General features: G+C 37.2%; 1 pseudogene; it reads right to left on the reverse strand.

Annotated features, from left to right (window-relative positions):
• Positions 1-17095: 17095 nt before the first annotated feature.
• Positions 17096-18475, reverse strand: LOC113440546 (solute carrier family 25 member 3 pseudogene; annotated as a pseudogene).
• Positions 18476-23300: the final 4825 nt, after the last annotated feature.

Here is a 23300-nt window from a genome sequence, read left to right on the forward strand (position 1 = left end):
TAGACTTTTGTTCGATCATGCCTTTGTGAGATAACTATATTTTAAGTAATTTATTCTAAAACAAATCATATAATCGTGCCAAAGATGATTTTTGATTGCTTGGCATTTCTCATTCTTTCAAGTCAACGTAATTATTGCTATGGTAGATTTCTTCATGTAAGCCTCAGGCATGTGGTGTTTCCTGACCCGTCTGCCATCGATGTCAACATGTTGACAGGGAAATCTGAAGAAAGGCTGTAATAGGTACAAGTGCTCAATTGGCCTGGGAAGTGTGACTATCCATACAGGAGAAGGGTGAAGCATAGGTCGTCACTTCCTCTTCATACTTTCGTACCCTGTTTCCTGAAAACAGCTTCTGACTTATGAGGTTTTAATCCAGGTACTGAATTACCTTCATTATGTGGGAAAGCTGGGTCTCCTATCAGCTAGTTGTTATCAACCAGGGTCCTGCTGCCATTTAAAATATTGATGAATATGTGATATGGCATTGTAATTTTTGTTGGTAAGACCACAGTGAGAACTCTCAAGAAAAGCATGTCTTTAGTTCTTCTTCATTGCCCAAATACCTTCTTACATTTTTGTAATTATGGGACAGAGTCAATGCATCCTTTTTTTCCCCATTTCTGCACACAAAAAAACCCCTCAATAAGCAAATAGTGGAAACTAGTTTGATACAGTGGTTAGGCATCAAAATAGAAACCAGGAGACTGTGAGTTCTAGTCCCACCTTAGGCTTTAAGCCAGTTGGGTGACTTTGGGACAGTTGGTCTCTCTCTCTCCCTCTCCCTCTCCCTCCTTCCTTCCCTCCCTCCCTCTCTCTCTTTCTATCTCTCTCCCTTTGCAAGCAGATGGTGGCAAACCATTTCCCCCAAAAAATTGTCCAGAAAACTACAGACGCTTGTCTAGGTAGTTGCCAGAACTCTACACTGAAGGAGGAAGAGAAGGAGAACCCCATTGATATAAATCAAAGGGGGTTTTCTTTTTTGAAACAATATATATTTTCTCAAAAAAACAATCCACCCACACCCACAAAATTGAAAAAAAAAAAAAAAAAAAATAAAACCCCCCCCCCCCCCCCCCCCCCCCCCTTCCCCCCCCCCCCCCCCCCCCCCCCCAAAACTTACAACAAAACCCAACAAAAAAAAAAAAAAAAAAAAAAAACAAAAAAAAAAAAAAAACCAAAAAAAAAAAAAAAAAAAAAAAAAAAAAATAAACAAAATAAAAAAAAAAATAATTAAATAATAAAAAAAAAAAAAAAAAACAAAAAAAAAAAAAAAAAAAAAAAAAAAAAAAAAAAAAATCTAAACACCAAAAAAAAAATATAAAATACAAAAAAAAAAAAAGAAAAAAAAAAAAACAATAATAAACAATAAAACAAAAAAAAAAAATATATACATAAGCAAAATAAAAAAAACAAAAAAACAAAAAAAAAAAAAAAACAAAAATAACCAAAAAAAAAAAACAAAAAAACAAAAAAAAACCCCCCCCCCCCTTAAAAAAGTCCTAAAATATTCACAATACTTACTGGATGCTAATAATCAGAAGTCTAATTGCACCTTTTAATTTTTTTTTTAAATTAAAAGACATTCTGTTTTGTTTTGTTTTTCAGATGTGGTGGCTCCCATGACAAAACAGCTGGGGTAATTAAGATGAGGGCTTTGTACTTGGGCACTTCCTTGCCTGAATTAAAAACAAAAGTAGGAGAAAAAAGAAGTGAGGCAATAGTAAATGTTGGAGAAAAAACAAAAACAAATGAACCCTTTCACAACAAGGCACTTGTTTCTAGTGAAGAAAGAAAATAGGCCCACAGTCCTGATGTCAGGCAGTCCTATTGTTCATCCGGCAAAAGGAAATAATTTGTTCAGTTCAGCCTGAAGTAACCCAGAATGCTTTTGGGGTGAGGGGCCATGCCAAACTGTGCTACATGTGAATACACAAGAATCTCTACCTATCATTTCTGACACATGCCATTGCCATCCTTTTACGTGATCAAATAAAACATAGGACGGAACAATCTTAAGTTTACCCCCTGATTAGTCCCACTGGTACCAAACTGGATTCCCTGTTCACTGTAGCAATTACCTAATTGCCAATATATGAGATTAGCTCTGATCAGCATTTCCTGAGGTGAGAATTAGAGCATTCCAGAAACTCAGAAAGCATTTTCTAAACGTTTGTTATCTCCAGCCTAACAATTTGCAAAATGTTTAATTGGTCTTGTGGAACCTTTGCAATGAAATGTCATTCAGAACGCAGTGGGAATGACATTTTTCTGATTACAATTGTAGCTCAATTGGCCACTTACACCCAGGAAGCCTCCTTCAGAAAAGGCACGTTTCTAGAGAATGGATGTTATGCAACGGCTCAGCTGTGCCCATTTATCTCTTTAACCTATGTGCTGCTTTTCGCTTGATCAAAAATTTCAAAACTGTCTCTAATAAGATCAAAAATATCTCAATAGGACGAATAAGCTATCACTGGATTGTTTTAATTTTTAGTATTTGTTTGGAAATAATAGAGTGAAAAAAAACAGATATGTTGTGACATTATTTACTCAATTGTGAGGGAGCGAAATTTGCTGTCTGTGTTTTAGAAAAGCAACTGCAGCCAGGCAGAAAAAAATTCCCGCCCACCCACTTCCCTCCTGCCTTCATACATTCACGCCCAACTTTACTCACAAGCATCCAAGCCAGTTGTTGCAGCTGCCTGTTATTATTGAGCCATCGATTGGCATTTCCAAGGATGTGCAGACAGCCTCACCTCACCCAGGCTCTTAGCATACAAAAACAACTGCCGAGACTGAAGAGGGGTGTGTGTAGCAGAAAGGTGAAAGCCTACAGAAGAGTTAGTGGAGGCAATGTTTGGAGATTGGCAAGTATTACAACAAGTGAGAGAACTTTCAATTGCCAGGATTATAATTTATGATAGTTATGGCTAACCTTTTCGGCACCAAGTGCCAAAGTGAACATGTGCGCATTCCCAAAATGCAATGTGTGTGCACCCTGGGCATGCACCCCTCTCCCCCATGCACATGTGACCCCCCCACACCCCCTATATATGTGCACATGACTCCTGTGTGCGTCCTGCGACCCACCTGTGTGTGTCAGAGACCTGAAGACCAGCTGGCCAGTGGAAGGCGCATGTGCCCAGAGAGAGGGCTCTGTGTGCTACCTCTGGCACTCATGCCACAGGTTCGCCATCACGGATCCATGATGAGCAGTACATCCTGATTGGGGTCCTGCTTGGACCTTAGAGCTTTGTTGGGAGCAATTGAAAAAAGGAACAATAATACTGAAGCAACACTCCTCTCCATTCTATCACAAGAACATTTGGAAAAGGTTGTATGCTTCTTTAAAGACTTTGAGACTTTTACTTGAGCTGAGTATTCAAAAACTGAGTTTAAAGCAGGGGTGTCAAACTCGTGTCATCACAGCGTCGTCACGTGGTGTATCATGACTCCCTCCTTTGCTAAACTGGGCGTGGGCATGGACAGCGCATGATGCATCCAGCCCACAGTCTGTGAGTTTGACACCCCTAGTCTAAAGAAATCTAAAACAAGATGACATCAGCAAGTATTGTGGGCTCAATTAGCAAAAGAAAGCTCAGGACCGTATAGATTGGAAACATGCAGAAGAGGCCTTCATTCTGCAGTAGACAATGCCTAAAATGATGATGAAGATGACTGAAAGATTGAATATAAAGGACTGAGCAGTAAAGGCATAATTACATGACAACATCACCTTGCAAAGTTATAGAAGAGTGGATTTGACACAGAGCAATAACCTATTGTTGAGGCAAGTATGTGTGCAATGAAGTACTGAGTACAAATTTGCAATACAACTGGTATTGTCTCTAGTCCTTGGAGAGCAAAGAACCCTCATATAGATAAGCTTTATATGGCATAAGGATATTGAATCTAAGATGTTTGAACTTGATTCCAGTGCAAAACATCTTACCAAAAACAACTGGGAAAAGAGAATCTTCCATGTGTCTGATGAAGCTTGGACACTGCCGAAATAGCAAGTAGCAATTAATAGATACAAATACTGCAAATGTTTTTCCCCTTTACATTACTCTCTGCTGACCTAGATAATTAATGTGTTCTAGACCAGGGAGCCCAGTCCCTGGTCTGTGGCCCAGTACCAGGCCATGGGCCATTCAGCACTGGACTGTGGAAGTAGCAGCCGAAACCATGTGTGCAGCTCCATTTACACAAGTGGTGTGCATGTGTGCCTGCCATTTGCACAAATGGAATTGTGTGCACATGCTTGCCCGCTGTCCACATGGAACCATCACTTTTTCTCCCTCCCCTCTCTGGCCAGTCCACAAACCCAGGAAAGTTGAGGGCCACTGTTCTAGACAATTTTGATGTCAATTTTTTTTTTTTTTGCAAGATACCAGGTTGGTCTCCAAGTCTTAGATTATGGTAAGTTTATGGTTGCTTTAGGGTTGTTTTCTTAATACAGTATGGGTTTTTATTCTCTTTCTTACAGATAGGCATCTGGTCCTCTCCAAATAATTCAGACAAGATGATGGAAAAAGGAAGATGAGGAGAGGCGTTCTACCATATTGATGAGGAAGACCGTGAGATGAGAAGTCACTTTGTCTGGATATGATCACAACCTATTGTTCAGTTCAGAGTGATGATTGCAGGGGGTTACCACTTACATCAATAGTACCCTACTCTGCTGACTGCACTCACAGCATCTCAGAAAACCATTTCAGTTGAGATCATAAAATGGGCACATTCCTATCACTCCATATTTTCATAAAACATAAATGATGCTATTGCAATGTTCTCCTTCTTCAATAGTCACTCAGCGTCATTTATGGCAAGAACAACAAATTGCATAAGAAAAACTACTTTAACCAGTTTGACAAACTGAATCCAAACTTTAAAAAGTCCTTAAAGCTTGCCTAAATGCAAACAAGGAAGGAGTCAAATATCCCTATCTCAGAGGTGCTGTGTCTCCTTTGCCTATCTGCCTAAATGATCTTAGTAACCATTAAGTGAGGTTTCTATGACTTTCAAACTGCAACTGATGTAAAACTAGTGTAGTTAAATCTATCTAACTTCTCTGAGCCCTGAGCCCAAACTACTGGATTTTAGATAAATTGACGCTGCTGTCATACCAGCTACAGATGGTCAAATGTGCCTTTAAGCAGTAGTATTACCCTTGTTTGTCATCTATCAGGATTACTAAAAGCTGTTTTTGTTCCATTCTAAATTGGAATGGATCAGGGTGACTGAAATATATCTAAATTAAAATATATCTAAATAATAAGCATGATAAAAAAAAAGTTGGGATGAATATTAGTTAGGGCATGCTGGATAAGCATGCTTATCCAGAATGATAGATCTATTTTTTTTTTTAAGGCAGCTAAACCCACAGTCTTTTGGAAAAATGAATAATAGATCAATCTTGGGAGATACTGATATTCAAAAAAAGTAGGAATCCAGAGGACAGATGCTAGGTCTTCGTTCGTCTTATTAACACTCTCACTGAATACAGTTCAAAATATTCAATACAGCCATGAAGTGCCTCAGCTCCATTTAATTTCTACTTTGTCAAAATTATAGTATCCAAATAGGTAAGTAACATTTTCCTTTGAAAAATTCATTATGAAATTTCTCATAATGGATCTTTGAAAGACATATCACCCAACAAGCTAAGACCCATCATCCCAAAAAGTGTTTCTGGACATTTGTAAATGCAATTAATTAAAGAGAAATTCAATTTGTTTACCACATTTACAACATACAATATACGATTATTATAGCTGTCCATCATGTTTGGTAATTCTAATTCTGACCTTTTCACCATTTCGTTTCTAGTTGTTGTTCTAATGATTTCATTATTTGCAGCCTTCCAGAATGTGAGAGAACTGACAAAAGCACAGGAAGTCTAAGATATCTGTACGTTTCTATTTCAATAGGACAAGGCACCTCCCTTTCTGATCTTATTATATTTATGTTATTATCTGTGTGGTGCATGTCAAGGGGTAGGACATAGGAGAAAATAACTTTCAAAGAAGTAACAATGCACCCTTTGTACTGTATTACTGAGAATGGGAATTTCCCTGGGAAGATTTTAAGTTTACAGTTGCACTAAACTAAATTTTGACTTCTTACAAATGCCCTACAATTGATTTCCAAGAAAATAGAGACTGGGTATTTAAAACTAAATATTTGTGACTGTATTTTCTACAGTGTTTTATGTCCTAAATCAACTTTTGTTTCTAAATGTAACTATGTTAACTATGGCAAAATATTTGTCTTGTGAATCAGAAAAAAACTCTCTTATTTTGACTTGCTTAGTTATTCTGGAAGTCACTGTTTAGTACAATATTTTAATTCCAATGTAGTGATGTGATTCTGACATAGTTTGCCAAAATATAATATAAATGCATGAATTGAACATCTAGTGAATATAAAAATATCATGCAGTTTCTTAGTAACACCTACAAACTACAGTGTCTGCTACCTGAATAAGCATTTTATTTTTGCTCACAGGCCCACTATTGTAATTCCCACTCTGATTCCTTTGTAATTCCTTCTTTGTCAGCTCAGAAGCAACCAAGAAGGCAAGAAAGTCCAGGAAAATTAGAAATCAGTTGGAATGTGAACTCCAGTTTGTTTCCATGGCTTTTCTCAAATTTCTTGTACTGTAAGTGCACTGATAAGACTAAGAGCCATCAGCATTTGTGTAATGCTGAAATAACACTCTATGTAGATGATTTGAGGAATCATGCTCTTTGCAGCAAAATTTGATTGCCCTGGTTCAGAGAAATTATGTATTTAAATCAGTATCCCCTAAAGCTTTTTGGTATACTGGGGAGCTTCATTTTTTTTTTTGATAAAGTAATTTTCTTAGCTGGTGTAACTTTTTAATTCCGGTGCTCGAAGACACAACTTTCAGGAGCTGTGCATTTATCTCATTGCTGCCAAACACAAACCACTTTCAGTTCATCTTAATTCTGCTAGCTAAATGGCCCTCATCATTTCTCCTTTACAGACTTGTTTTACTGCTTTTCTATTCCTAATGTCCTTTTTCCCCCCACTCAGTCTTTGGATTGTTTTCTTAATTTCCAATCAACATTAAGTATTTGTAATAATGTTTGGTGATTTTTCCATCTCTTCCTCGCCTTTGCTTCCGGACTCCCCATCTCTTTTCCAAGTTATAACATAGTTTGGGGGAACAAGGCCCATGCAACTGTACACAATGCTAGATACACTGATAGAATTCTGTAAACCTCAAAAAGAGGAAAGTATTGTTCCTGGAAGCAGTGTTATAATATCAAAGGGAATAAAAAGAAAATAAAAAGATAATAAAAAACCAGGTCTGCCAACATCTAGAAACAAGTAAAGTAATAACTAGCAATCAGCACAGGTTTGTTAAGAACAAATCATGCCAAACCAATCTTATTTCATTCTTCAACATAGCAACTAAATTAGTAGATCAGCAAAATACTGTGGACATAATATATTTAGATTTCAGCAAGGCAATCGACAAAGTAGACCACAACCTACTTCTTAGTAAAGTAGAAAAAAGTGGAATAGATAGCACCACCACTAGATGGACTTGCAACTAATTGGCAACTGTACTCAACAAGTAGTCCTTAATGGGTCTAAGTTTACATGGAGGGAAGTAAGCAGTAGGGTGCCACAAGGTTCTGTCTTAAGCCCAGTACTCTTCAATATTTTCATTAATGACTTAGATTAGGAAATATAAGGGGAACTTACCAAATTTGCAGATGATACTAAGCTGGCAGGAGTAGCTAACACCCAAGAAGATAGGCTCAAGATCCAGATGGATCTTGACAGACTAGAACACTGGGCCGTATCTAACAAAATGAAATTCAGTGTAGAGAAAAGTAAAGTCCTACACTTAGGCAAGAAAAACCAAAAGTACACATATAGACTGGGTGAAACCAGGCTCAATAGCAGTAATTGTGAGAGGGATCTTGGAGTCTTAGTGGACAACCAGCTAAATATGAGCCAGCAGTATGCAGCAGCAACCCCAAAGCTAATGCAATCCCAAGTTGCATTAACAGAGGGATACAATCGAGATCAAGTGAAGTACTAATAGCACTCTATAAAGCCTTAGTAAGACCACACCTAGAGTAGTATCCAGTTTTCGTCCACCACATATAAAAAAGATGTTGAGACCCTAGAAAAAATACAGAGAAGAGCAACAAGCATGATTAGGAGACTGGAGACTAAGGCATATGAAGAATGGTTACAGGAACTGGGCTTGGCTAGTCTAGTGAAGAGAAGGACCAGGGGAGACATGATAGCAGTCTTCCAATGTTTGAGGGGCTTCCACAGAGAGGAAGGGGTCAATCTATTTTCTAAAGAGCCTGTAGGCCAGACAAGGAACAATGGATGGAAACTGAACAAGGAGAGATTTAACCTGGAAATAAGGAGAAACTTTCTGGCAGTGAGAACAATCAACCAATGGAACAGGCCTCGGAAATTGTGGGAACACCATCACTTGAGACCTTCAAGAAGAGATTTGTCAGAAATGGTGGAGGGTCTCTCTCTTGGGTGGGGTGTTGGACTAGATGATCTATAAGGTCCCTTCCAACTCTGATTATCTGTTATCTGTTAAAAAGAATCTAAGCCCCCAAGATTTCAAACCTTTAGGATGGAAACATAGCTCAATTTACCAAAAATAGATTTTGCACCCAAAAAAGACTTGGATTTAACCTTCAACAACTCCAGTTAAAGAGATTAGATACCTACAGCTTATATAATCACAGCCAATCAGTGTAGGAAATACCGGGAAAGATAAGCACTAAACCCTAATGCTCCTAAGAATATTTGTTTTATTTTCTTAATAAATGCTACAGCAAAAACAAATGTGAACCTTTGAACTTTCTTATTTTTATGTCCCTGCAGCTCTCCACTGACCCAATTCTGCAGAACTGATGCCTAAAGCAGTTTATTTTACAAACAAGAGCTTTGATTCTGTTGGCCCTTTCCTTCCTAGACTCTATCAGCATATGGTCCTTTGAAGTGCTTTAATTCTAATTGTAATAACAAAAGCCATTTCTGATAGGATCTTCTTTAAAATTCAGGACAGGTTTTTACCGGTCACTGGGGTTGCTGTGATGATATGCACAATCAAGTGCAGAAAAAGTTAAAAAAAGAAAAAATAAAACCTTTTTAAGACTGGAAGAATACAGGACTTGCTGCTGTGTTGTTTTGACCAGAAGTAAAAACCAAAGAAATCTGACAGAGCCAGCCTTTTTCACCAGAAAACTGATTATTTGTGACTTTTACTGTGTTCAAGCTTTTAGTTTTAGAGTCAACTTCTGAATAATGATGATTATTGAAAGAGCTTTCCTTGTATAAGGGTGCAGTTTGATGTGGCTTGTTGCTAATTTATGAGATAAAAATCCGCCAGTTGTATCTTTACTACTCAAAATCATGATGGAGATTTATTTGCAGACAAACACAGAACGTTTGTTTGCATCCTTTTCATTCCAATGGGTGGTGCATAACAAAAGCCTTGGTAGAATCATTTGCATCGTTACTGTAAATCGGACAAACCTAAGAAGAAATTCAACAACTCTGACTGACTTTCCGCACATGTTATTCTCATGTACAATCTGCCTGATTAATCATTTGATGAGTTGCATCTTTCCCTATTGCTGACTCTCTGAACAGGGCATAAGGAAGCTATAGTTGATATACTGTAGATATAGACCCAGACACATATATAATAAATGATGCAACTTCTTAAAAGTGTGATGGTATTTCATATTTCTGTTTTGCTGTATATAGGACTGGAATTGGCACGGAATTGAAATGGCATTCGGGGGGGGGGAAGCATAATGCTTTATTTTCAGTGACATAATCCTAATTATAATACTAATACTAACATCCCTTGCCTAGAAGTGACGCTCCAACCCTGGCCTAGAAATGGCGCTCTTGCCTCACAATCAGGAGGCTGCAAGTTCGATCCTAGGTAGAGGCAAATGTTTGGAATAGACTGTCCTGCTTGAGCAGGGGGTTGGACTAGATGGCCTCCAAGGTCCCTTCCAATTCTAAGTTCTAAGTTCTAATGAAAAAAAATTACTCCTTTCCTAAGGATTCACGTCCCTCTTGCAGTGCCAATACAGCAGCATCAGTAACAGCTTCCTTCCTCTGGCAAATTGCATTTTCAATGCAGGGATTCGTCAGGAGCCAACATTGTCTGACAACTATTATTTAAAAGGACCAGACAGACATGTTAAATTGATGTACAAGTATTTCCAAGGCTGGCCCGAATACAAGAAGAAAGCTGGGCACCAACATCTCTGTTTATATTGCTAATGACTCTCTCTCCTGGACTTTGTAGTATTTTGGATGACAACTATTACGCATAGCCCCAAAACACCCTTGTGCAATTTATCTAGCAACTTCCCAATCAGCCCTGAAGTCTATTTCACAGACTACACTGTTAAAAATATTAGCTCCCCTTCAGCAAATTTACATTATTCTTCATAATTTAAGAACACTACACATTCTAGGGATACTCCCTGGAGATTAAAAATCAATAAAAATTAAGCTGATGGTTGAAAACAATACAGGGAATCATTATGATTGTTGCTCGTTTCTATTTCTCTCTTTCAGCTTTGTCTAAAACATGAAATAGATGAAAGGATAGGTTTTGCAAAACAGACAGAATGTCTGTCACAAAACATTGTTTGGGCCATTATGCACTAATGTCTGGAAGGCCGGTAAAAAAGAAGTCACCAAGTGATGATTAATTGAATAGATTCTTTTCATAGCAGCCTTATGAAAGTTCATGAAGTTAGCTGGGTGGGAAAATCCTGCTTCTTTCAGCCTAGAAACAAGGGAGAAAAATTGCTGCTGAGGAGATGGCCTGCTTTCTAGTTTGATTAATGTGCTCTAATAAGACCTCTGTCATCTTCCTAGTGAAATTCTGATGTGATTCATAGATGTTGGACACTTATCTGACAGAAGCATTTCCTCAAGTGCTTTGGAGAAAATAGCCTGCGTGTGGTTTGAATGTCAGGGCTTTGACTCCAAGCAAAGATTACATGGAGTTCAAAGCAAAAAGTGTGATTTTAGAAATGGTTACAACTTTATAGATATATACTCTATGTACTAAATCTGAGTTGTTTCCTGGACAGTGGTATTGATGCATAGAAGCAATGCTTGACTATATCATTTCATAATCTCTTGTCTATGCTTTTCCCCCCATTGCTTTCTCTTTAGCATGAAGCTAAATCAGAACAGCTGAGCAATTCAAAGAACTAGTTATAGATCACCTTGTTCCTGTAGCCTTTTCTTTGGAAAATCCTATATATTTTAATTCTGTTCAGTATGATATTTGGAGACAATTTAGGATTCTGACTGATCTCATCAATGGCAGTCATAATTACATAATTACTTTGAAATACATAAAATAAATGGAGCTTATTTTCCTCTTCAGGTATTCAAAAAAAAAAAAAAGGAAAATAAGTATATCAAACTCCATCCCGATGTTACTCACCTCCACTAAACAATATATACACTGTAGAGACATATGTGGGGAAACATCTGAAGAGAGCTTTCCCATAAGATTTGAATAAAAAGCAATGCCTCCACCTCCATAACTTTAATAACAAATAGTGTTTGAAATGAACTCTTTTAACACCAGTCTTTACTTTTCCACATAATGATTTAATCACTATCATTCACTATCCACCTCTGCCAATGATAGGCAAGCTTTTTAAAACTGTTACGAAACAACTCCATATTTTTCTCTTTGACCAGATCTTGGCAGTCTCTTCATTTCTGTCAAATAGTGGGATCCAGCTTTGCAATTGCTGTTTGGATGGCCAGTGAGGTGTGAAGGCTAAGTTGTCACATGGCAGCAAAATCTCCTTCTTGTGCTTCTAAATCTTTTGAAATGATTCACAGGTTTGGGTGTTGCAAAATAACAGAGTTGATGGTGGTGCTAGGTTCAAGTAAATTCATGTAAATCTGTGCTCCCCTCCATGATATGTGAACCTGTGTTCCCCTTCCCAAAATTATGGATTTTTCTGCGAAAGCCTGGAGGTTTGGTTTACTTTTTGTTTGATATTTTGTTTTGGAATCATAGTGATGACCCCATGCTCTGTCAGTTCTCACAATGTTGTAAGGAAATTCCTCACTTGCATTTTATTAGCATGACAATATTTACTGGCAAATTTCACTTCTTGAAGCTTTTATCTCTGGTGTCAACATGTGAGAAACCAATATTGGACAAAATATCCAACACTGAAAAAAACAAAATTGTAGCCTACATCTTCCTGTGACATAAAATTTGATGGCAACTTCCCTTTGAGCTGTCAAATATCCTTCTTTTCTTATGTGAAATTTGTTACTTGTTGCCAAGGTTGTCCACTTTGTTCTTAGTCATGCAGCTCAGCTTTTCTCAATTCATCATTTTTATATTGCACATTACCCATACTGACATAATCAATACCATAAACCATCTACATTTAATAGTGAATTTCAGTTGGAGGGACTCTTTCAGCAATAAAAAGTTCAATCATGACATATAAGTAGTTCTCTTTTAGTGACTGCCTTGTTTAGCAACCATTAGCAATTATGACAGTCATGAAAAAGTAACTTTATGACTATCCAAGCACCACGAGCAGTACTGCAGGTTACTTCTGCTGACAGCCAGCTGACTGTAATTTGATAGATTGAATCTCACCAGGCTCAGGATTGTCTCAACCTTCCATCCTTCCAAGATGGGTAAAATGAGGAGCCAAATTGTTGGGGACAATAGGCTGTCTCCGTAGACAGTTTAGAGAGGGCTGTAAAAGCACTATGAAGTGGTATATACATTTAAGTGCTACTGCTATTTAATTTTTGCAATTCTGTGAACAAATGAAAGCTGAAGTAAGATCATAAGCACAGTCGTATTTCTATTTCACTTATCTTCTTGTTCTATTATGGTAACCATTCTATGTGAGAGAATGACTAACCAAAATCACACAGGGAGGCTTGGTGGGCTTGGTTAAGTCAAGACAAAAAGGGAAAAAAATCAGTTGTGATCATGAGAATTATTTTAGAGGTTCTAGCCAGGATTCTGCTGGTTACAATTGTGGTAGGGTCTTATTTTTCCCTCTTAAAAATACTTCTGAAATGTTATAAAAATGAACCTGGATTAACTGAGAATATAAATTTCTGAAGTGTTTATTGTACTTCCAATGAATGTCATATAGAATGGGCAAATATACACATGCTGTTTGAAAAACAAATGATAAACCTGATGTCCAAGCTTATTAAGTTAAAGTGATTGGATTCAATCCAATGCACTATGTCATCTTAAACCCTTTGAGATAAAATGACACAGTTCCCAAGAGTATGTTAGGATTGCTATCCAAGTATACTTACATATATCACACATATATAATTGGATTGTAAATCTACTTTAAAATATTAATTATTTTTCCTCACCAGGTACCAATGATCCATTTTGAGTATTTACTTGGTTATTGTGTAATACAAATAATACTATTCATCTTAACGCTCAATCTGTTAATATAAACTATTATGGCTTGTAAAAATAGATTAATAGTTTAAAATATTGGGTGTTATACAGATAAGTCCAGTCACTTTTCAATCAATAAATAATATTTCTAAGGTAAAATATACACACATTTTATATATGAATGCACACACCACACACACACACACACACACACACACACACATCTTTTCCCATTAAAGTGATCAAGGGTGCTTATAAAAATTGGGCAAACATTGGATTGCAAAAATACAGACAGCTAATTTTAAAATAATATTATTAGAACCCATGAAACAAATGGGTAAGATTTATTTATTATATAAATTTTGGGGAAAGCAACTAAAGCAAATCCACTTTTAAGTATGTTCTATAAAATTGCAAAATGCATGGAAACTCTTCTCTCCCTATTATTAAATTGCCAATAATCTTCTCTTAATGAATTTTCTAAAGGTTTTTCTAAAGGTGTTGTATTGTAATCTAATCTGTTTAGAGATATAAAACATTACAACATAATTTGGGATTATATACATACATTGTATATGGAAAATATATGGAATCTTTATATGACTAGCAATGTTTCAGAACTGAATATGCCCCGAGGTTGATCTTCTTACTACTTTTCTGTTTTTTTAAATAAATGATGGGTATCAGGTGGTTTGCTAGATCATGATTTTTTTTTTGCAAAATAAATCATAAGACTGTTTTCCAAATCCAATGAAAAATACACCTCAATTTGAAATAAAATAATTTTATACAATTAAGATATTGCAAGCAAAACATGGAGATTGGCCTTACTGGAGTTGATAGACAAATAGCATAACCAAGGAATTAATTGCTTTAAATAAGCTCTTTCTCTGATCTAATATCCTCTAATATATCCCTAATTCAGCTCTTCTTTAATAGATAGGCTGTATTACAGATCACGATTAGCTGTTAAAGCCCATTCAGAATAGAACAAAAACCCCAGTTTTTAAAATTATAAATACCACAGTGGTTTTCCTCTTGACACAGTAAATAGTTCCTCAACCTGCACTTTACTTATTAACAAATTAAGCATTACACTATTTATCTTTAACTACAATAAGGAGTTTGAACATTGTTGAATTTAAAAAGTAAAGTAAGTTCATAACTGCAGTGCACCAAAACTGTCTCTTTTATTCCACTGGCTTAACTATTAGTTAAATAAATCCCCTTGGATTTGCTCTCCTGATACTGAGAAGTTCCTATTTATTAATTCACTGAGGCCACCCTTAGATGGCTAGGTTCCCTTGAAACTAAACTTTGGGATGAGGATGCAAAAGAGCCAGTGACCTGGATCATTGTGTATCACAATTGTTATCTTTGAATCAAGATGTTCTCTGAACCTAACAGTTTAAATAATTCTACTTACCAAAGAATCTTCACACCTGATTAATTTTATAAGTTTAGGTTTGAGGTTAATTTAAACCATCTTGTATGGTATGATCTGATCCTTGACCAAAATTAAGCAATATTGCTATTCATCACTGCAACAGTATTACATTACCAAATTTACATAGCAATTACACAATAAACTTTTTTTTTAAAAAAAGACCTACATATTATATATTTTGTGTGTTATATGGTTCATGGCTGCCTACATATCAGGTAACCTACCATGATACTTTTTATAGAACTGGAGCGTAATGTACTTTTCATACTATGGATTTTCTATTTCTATTTCTACGGATCATCACAACTTTCCACAGTTGCCAACATTTCAGAATTACCAACAAGGGCATGTTTATTGCAATATGTAGTTCACTGCTCTCTGGACAATTCCTCTCTCTACCCCCACCCTATCCTCCACAATATCATTCTGTCTCAAGCTATAAAGAGATAGAAATGAGACATGAGTAACTAGGTCTGAAGTTATGTTTGACACTATGGGAGCACTCTTACCTAATATCAAATAAAAGCATATTCAAATAATGAAAGCTAACTAGCTCTGAAGAAGATTAAAGAAGTCTTATCTGAAACCAAAATCGGAAATAGATCCAAATAATGAGTGACAGTGAAGTGTTGAAACAGAATTTGTCACTGACAAGTCAATTGAACATCTTCTTTCTTTTAAATTTTTAACACATACTATATTTTGCTTTGCTGAATAGATCAATGGTTGGGCTGCCTTCCAGAAGTTTGGATTACATTAGCAATTATTCCTGATCATTGAACCCTTATTAAACATTTATACTAGGCTCTAGAAAGAATATTTAGGTCTTGTGGATACAGCAGGAAATAAAAATGAGTTGAATATAATTTTAAGAACTAGGTTACATCATTAAAGGTATAAAAGACAATTGGATATCACTTATACAGGTTTTGCAATAACACTAAATGGCAAGACCATTTATTTGAAATGAAAAAGGTAGCTTTTTTGTATAAAATATATAGTGGCTAATATGTTTTAAAAAGCACTGTCCAATACGGAATTTATATTTCCATAATAACCACAATAACTTTATTTGCTGTAGTAACAATAAATGTTCAAATTAAATTATGCAACAAAAGAAGGAATAACATACTGGTAAAGGATCATCAAAATGCAGAATTTTAGCTGAGTTCAAAGAATACCATAGTGTATTGTTTTTATTTCTATAATTCCAGTAACCTAAAGAATGCTCAATCAAGAAAAAGTAGATTTGCCTCAGATCAGAGGCTAAGCATTCTTATATAGATAAAAGATTGTTCAATATACATGAAACTTGTACATGTTTCAAAAAAAAATTGGAAGTACATCTATGTAAGTCTGATGGACTGCCTTAAGGAGGAGCAAGATTCATGCAAGTTCCAAAACCCTTGTCCAATAAACATGGAATTCACAATACAAAATTACTATGGTCCTTTTTCCCCCCCAGCACAGCAGATTCTATGTGGACAAAAAGAATGCTTTTTTAAAGACTGAAGCTACAAATAAAAACTTTTGTAGTTAGATACCAAAATCTATAAAAAAAAGTTCTGCCATGAAAAGACATATTTTTGCATGTACAAACAGGCACTTTGGATCATTACAGATCCATGACACTTAAAAATAAAATAAGCTTTCTAATACACTGTTGCTAAGAATGCCATTTTACAGAGTTCATACTTTTATGTTGCTTCAAATGTAGAATCAGATTTAGCAAATGCACACAAATTTTTTTGTTAAATATCTTAGAATCACAACACTATCAAGGCTGCCTGACAACATGTCCTGTTGACAATAATTATCAAATCATTACAACAGTATTACAACAACCAACTTGTCTAGCAGTTGCTATTAACTGGTTAACTTAAAATATTTAACAGCCTATAAAAACTAGTAATTGCATTATCTGCTATGTATTTTGAGTGCAGTTAAGAACAAAATAAAACTGCAAGACAATGTTATTCTGTTAAATGACATGCACTGAAGTTTCATTAAGAAGCTTCTTTTATAGATTGTTGAAACTCTCTAAAGCTTAATACTGAGATTGAGTAACTATAACGAATTTCCATGGCTCAGTGATATTCACAAATCAGGTGAATTACACATTCTTATTGAATGAGAGTATCCTTGAAACATGGCCACTTAATATGGATTTAATTTTGAGAGAGCTTCTTTTTCAAAGATTCAGGCATTTCAGGTGGAGGGGGACGAGGCAACTTCAAATAAACTTTAACTGAATCGTAGATGAACCACTGCAGGCCAGTGAGGGTACCGATCATCAGAATACGGGTGAAGAGGCCCTTCCAGATCCCATACATGCCCAACCTCCTAAGAACACCCAAAACAGTAGTGCCCCTTTCTTGGTTCAACACTGATACCACAGAATCAGCTGGGTGTGAGACTATAGCACAGAAGATACCAGCGATATATCCGCCAACAAATGTGACTCCAAGTTGTTCCATCTTGCTGCACTGATCTCGTGGCTTAGGAATGACATATTTATAGAGTGCTTCTATAGTTCGTTCAAAGCAGGAAAACTTCATCATGGTATAAGGGATCTGTCGCAGCCAGAGGGGATATACTCCCTTATAGAAAGCCCAGAGTCCTTCTTCAATATACATCTTGGGAGCTGCTTCTCGCAGAGTTTTGGCATAACCGCGCTGGGTCTGAATCCGTACCTTGACCGCTTCCATCGGGGCCAAAGCAATGTCAGCAAAGAATTCAGCACTGGCTGAAGCAGCGAGGTAGAGGCTAGTCCGCCATAGATAAGCTTGCTCCGGTCCCAAAAGGTCAGAGTACAGTATCTTGAAGTATTCATAGAGACCAAACTTGCCAAAGCCCTGCATGGAATAACCTATGGCTGTTGGAGCCCATCCCTTAGCCAGGCCAGGAATCCCCTCCTCTCGCACCGTAAGAGAAAGGCCTTGCATCAGCCCTTGATAACGCCTGGGTTCCACCTGCATACGGCACTTCACCACATCCAGTGGCACTACCGCCGTGTGCGTTGCACCACAACTCAACACCCCACCTAAGGAGCACAGCAGCAGATAGGCAGATGAGCCATACTCGCAGGAGTACTCCTCCTCCTCCACTGCCTGTCCCATGGGGCTGTCCTTTTTAGTTACTGAAGCTGCCGACAGGCTGAGCAGATCCCTGGGTGGAAGGGCTGGGCTGCCATCTTTGGAGGGCTCCAGGTTCATTTCCCTGCAGCTGATTGACAGCCCAGAGCAAAAGAAGGGCCGGTTGCTGCCCCTGCTGCTTCTTTCTAGGATCCAGGTGGTGGGGCACAGCCCTGCCAGCAGCTGAGGCCAGGGCCTGGAATGGGGGCTCCTGCTGCCTTCAAGAGCTTCCCCTTCCATTTTGTCTTGACTGTTGAGGAGCCTGCTCTCGGGGCCACTTTTCTGAAGATTTCTGGAAAAAGTCTCATCTGCTCTCCAGAACCAGGATATGTGCTGAGAGAAGGGAGCCATGACATCCCTGGCTCCTTCCTTCCAAGACTTGCTTTTCCCCTGATGTGCGGATGGGCCAGACATACTCCGTGCACAAGCAAAGGGCTGATAATGGCTGAAGCTGTTGCCTCTTTCCAACTGCCAGAGAGTTCAGGGTTCTTCTGGCTATAGAGATGTAGCCTAGAAGCGGCAGAAGGAGTAGGACTGTAAGTGGACACTCTAACCACTCTCTCTGTGGTTTAGATTAATTGGATGGAAACAGACAAGCCTCTGTGAACAAAACTTGATTAAAGAATAAAAAGATTCAAAGCTATTAAATATAAAAAAATACATGGGCAGGAGTTGTGCGGCCTCAGAGGGGAAAAAACCCTCAAAGGTTCCACATTCTAAATAACTTTCAGTGGGAATCCAAACCTTTAGACTTTTTCTCCCAACTTTTAAGCTAAGCCTTGTAGTTTTGAGTGTCAGAGGCACTGGTTCCATATTTACATGTCAGTTTTTTCTGAGACAGAATCTTTGGGACAGATGTTTATTTATTCAGTTTTAGAGGCAGCACATATTTGCAGGGCCTTTTTTTGCCATTTGCTTTTTGGCCATAGAACCTGACTTTCTACCTACTATAGCATATGTATTTGTGTTCCATATTTAAATCATCACCAATAATATGTTATTGCTTGATAAAGAAATGCCCTGGGCTAGGCTGAGGCTGTGAGCTGTATAAAAATAACACCTCAGGAAGATCCTGGGGTTCAGAATTTGCCATGCTAATGCTCTGAACCTTTTGCGCAAATAAACCTGTATTCTCCTACCCTTCGTGGTCTTGTGTCCTGATTTGGAAACAGAATCTGCAACAACATTACCACCACAGGGGTGGAACATGGGAAATAAACTTTCATGTTCCCCAATATTCCTCAATTATAAGGAATATTTCATGTAATGTTAAAGATCTGATTACCTTAATATGCAATAGTTAGGCTAATTATTACATAGCTATGCAGCATCAAGTGGTATGTGTCAATCAGCCATCCTGACAGAGGGATGGAGGCATACAAACAAAATAAAGCTACTTCTGTCTTAATTTTTTTACTTTTTTTCTCCTCAGAAAAAAAAAAGATGCAAATCTGAAAATAAAGTACAAGAGAGCACAAAATGGAAAACAACGCAGTCTGGCTTATAATAATAATTTGTTCAATAAAGCAGAGTGATTAATGAAGCTAATCACATACTTAGCAAACTAATAGAGTCATATCCTGTCAGACTTCACAAGAGACACAAGTAATAAATCTCAGTTCTCTAAGAACTCAGTCTCCCTTTCAGGGAGTATGGTAACTAGGTAACAGCAGATACTTCACAGACCCCACAGAGCTAGATGGTGGAGCCAAGTAAAAAGTAAAAGATGTGCAGAAGATCTGAGTAGTATAGAACACAAGAATCAAATCTTTTATTTATGTCAGCCTCAGGGTGGAAATCCTAAGCCTTTTTTCCCTCACCCTTGAAGCTAACAATCTTTTAACTCTTATTTTCTAGTTTTTAAATATCAGAGGCACTGGCTCCATATTTACATGACAGTTCTGTCTGGGACAGAACCTCTGGGACAGATGTTGGTTTATTCTTTCTACCTCAGTTTTAGGAGCAGCACATATTTGCAGATAGTATTTTTGCCATTTGCTTTTTGGCCAAAGAGCCTGACTTTCTACCAATAGATGACAGGAACGCTTACAACCTCAACAAATTTAAGCAATGGGATTAATCAAAAGTCATCAGAAACTAACTACTGTAATTTGTTAATATGACAGAAGCAAAACTGCTGGAGAAAGAAGGGAAAGCATCAAGATAGAGGATACAAAAGAAATAGAGGGAAAATAAAGTTCAAAATAGTTATATGTGAAAAGAAATGACTTAAAAATGGTCAGCATTTCATTTTCTTATATAACTGTGTGCAAAATGGCATGGCCAATTCCCAGAGCACATATGTTACTTGCAACATTCCATTTTTCCTATGAACTAAATTGGAGCATTTGGAAGATGGTTCAACTATTTCAAATGGGAAATTTAGGAACTAGGTTTAATGTTGTCAAGTGCAAAGTCTGGCCCTGAAACAGAACAGGAATATTGCAAAATGCTTCCTGATTTAGAACACTCTGTTCTGGAAACAGATGAACCACCTTGGGTTGCTTGGCCAGTCTAGAACTGGACCAACCTGTTTTCTACATCAACTTGCCAACTTTAGATGAATTATAGAAAACTAAAAAAAAGTAGTAATTAGATGAAGTCAGGACAGACAACAAAATAGCAACAAGTATATGAGGAGGCAATAGCAAATGACTATACTTTTTCTAAGAAAACTGCATCAAGATAATCATTAAAAAAACACCAGGACCTGTTCATCTTGAAAATAATCTCTTTTATTCTGCCATTTAAATTACAATATTAAATGAATAAATGTCCTTTATTGTACTTCTGTGTGAAACCTGTAGATGCCCTGGGGATTATACTCTATGTAAAAGAAAGGTTGGTCTGTTTGTTTTCTAGGCATATAGATCACAGGGTTTTAATGTATTACAGTTGATGGCACAATTCAGTACAAGAATTAATGGCAAACTGTGAAAATCCATATTTACTCCAACTTAGAAAATCACATACAATCACATATAACACAGTACAAATAAATACAATTACATCTTTCACTTCCCTATATGCTATAGCATATACATGTACTGTATATTCCTTACATGTAAGGAAATACAGGTGAAACTCAAAAAATTATAATATCATGCAAAAGTTCATTTATTTCAGTAATGCAACTTAAAAGGTGAAACTAATATATGGGATAGACTCATTACATGCAAAGCAACTTAGTTCAAGCTGTGATTTGTCATAATTGTGATGATTATGGCTTACAGCTCATGAAAACCCCAAATTCACAATCTCAGAAAATTAAAATATTGTGAAAAGGTTCAATATTCTAGGATCAAAGTGTCCCACTCTAATCAGCTAATTAAGCCATAACCTGCAAAGGGTTCCTGAACCTTTAAATAGTCTCTCAGTCTGGTTCAGTAGGAATCACAATCATGGGAAAGACTGCTGATCTGACAGTTGTGGAGGAAACCATCAATGACACCCTCCATGAGGAGGGAAAGCCTCAAAAGGTAAGTGCAAAAGAAGTTGGATGTTCCCAAAGTGCTATATCAAAGCACATTAACAGAAAGTTATGTGGAAGGGAAAAGTGAGGAAGAAAAAGGTGCACAAGCAGCAGGGATGACCGCAGCCTGGAGAATATTGTCAGGAAAAGGCCATTTAAAAGTGTTGGGGACTTTCACAAGGAGTGGACTGAGGCTGGAGTCAGTGCATCAAGAGCCACCACACACAGACGGATCCTGGACGTGGGCTTCAAATGTCGTATTCCTCTTGTCAAGCTGCTCCTGAACAACAAATGTCAGAAGCATCTTACCTGGGCTGAAGAAAAACAGAATTGGTCTGTTGCTCAGTGGTCCAAAGTCCTCTTTTCTGATGAAAGCAACTTTTGCATCTCATTTGGAAACCAAGGACCCAGAGTCTGGAGGAAGAATGGAGAGGCACACACTGCAAGATGCTTGAAGTCCAGTGTGAAGTTTCCACAGTCTGTGTTGATTTGGGGAGCCATGTCATCTGCTGGTGTTGGAACACTGTGCTTCATTAAGTCCAGTATCAACACAGCCGTCTACCAAGAGATTTTGGAGCACTTCATGCTTCCTTCTGCAGATGAGCTTTATGGGGATGCTGCCTTCATTTTCCAGCAGGACTTGGCACCTGCCCACACTGCCAAAAGCACCAAAACCTGGTTCAATGACCGTGGGATTACTGTGCTAGATTGGCCAGCAAACTCACTTGACCTGAACTCCATAGAGAATCTATGGGGCATTGCCAAGAGAAAGATGAAAGACATGAGACTGAAGAATGCAGAAGAGTTGAAGGCCGCTATTGAAGCATCCTGGTCTTCCATAACACCTCAGCAGTGCCGCAGACTGATAGCTTTCATGCCACGCCGCATTGAGGCAGCAATTGCTGCAAAAGGGGTCCAAACCAAGTACTATGCATGCTTATACTTTTCAGAGGTCCGATATTGTTCTATGTACAATCCTTGTTTTATTGATTGCATGTAATATTCTAATTTTCTGAGATTGTGGATTTGGGTTTTCATGTAAGCCATAATCATCTCAATTATGACAAATCACGGCTTGAAATATCCTGCTTTGCATGTAATGAGTTTATCTCATATATTATTTTCATCTTTTAAGTTGCATTACTGAAATAAATGAACTTTTGCACGATATTCTAATTTTTTGAGTTTCACCTGTATAGAGTAGCTTTCTCTAGAGTCAGATGAAAACCATTGCCATCAAATATGCTACATGATAGATTTCAAAAGATTCCTAATTCTCAAGGATGTTTCCCCTGTAATCCTTAATTTGGGGTAGAGTTGGGGCAACTGGATGGAAATAGCCAAATTTTAACTATGGATATAAAAATAATGTCTTTACTAATAAATTAAGTTTTACATTTGTAAAAGTTTTGTGTTGTATCATGAACTTTTTTAACTGCAGTAATAGTTTATTTTATGCTAAATCTTTTGATTATGTCTGTATTTGAATCTTTCGTATATAATAAATATTACATTACATTCCATGAGTTTTAAAGTAATTGGGTAATTCCATTTTATGAGCGGTTTAATTCTCTAGCATGTGGGTAGATCTGAGCTTGCCCATGGGCTGGAAGTCATATTATGATATTTGCATATACCAAAATAGTATACCCTTGTTCTTATCTATTTTAGCAATGAGTCACTTAAATCAGTTCCCAAAACATAAAAACAGACATGAAAAGAATGTCTAATTATCAAACACTGTTATTAGACTACAGGGTTAACTGC

This window comes from Pseudonaja textilis, chromosome 3, assembly GCF_049901715.1.
Source record: "Pseudonaja textilis isolate UNSWEBS1 chromosome 3, rPseTex1.2, whole genome shotgun sequence".
In the NCBI taxonomy this organism is placed as follows: Eukaryota; Metazoa; Chordata; class Lepidosauria; order Squamata; family Elapidae; genus Pseudonaja; species Pseudonaja textilis.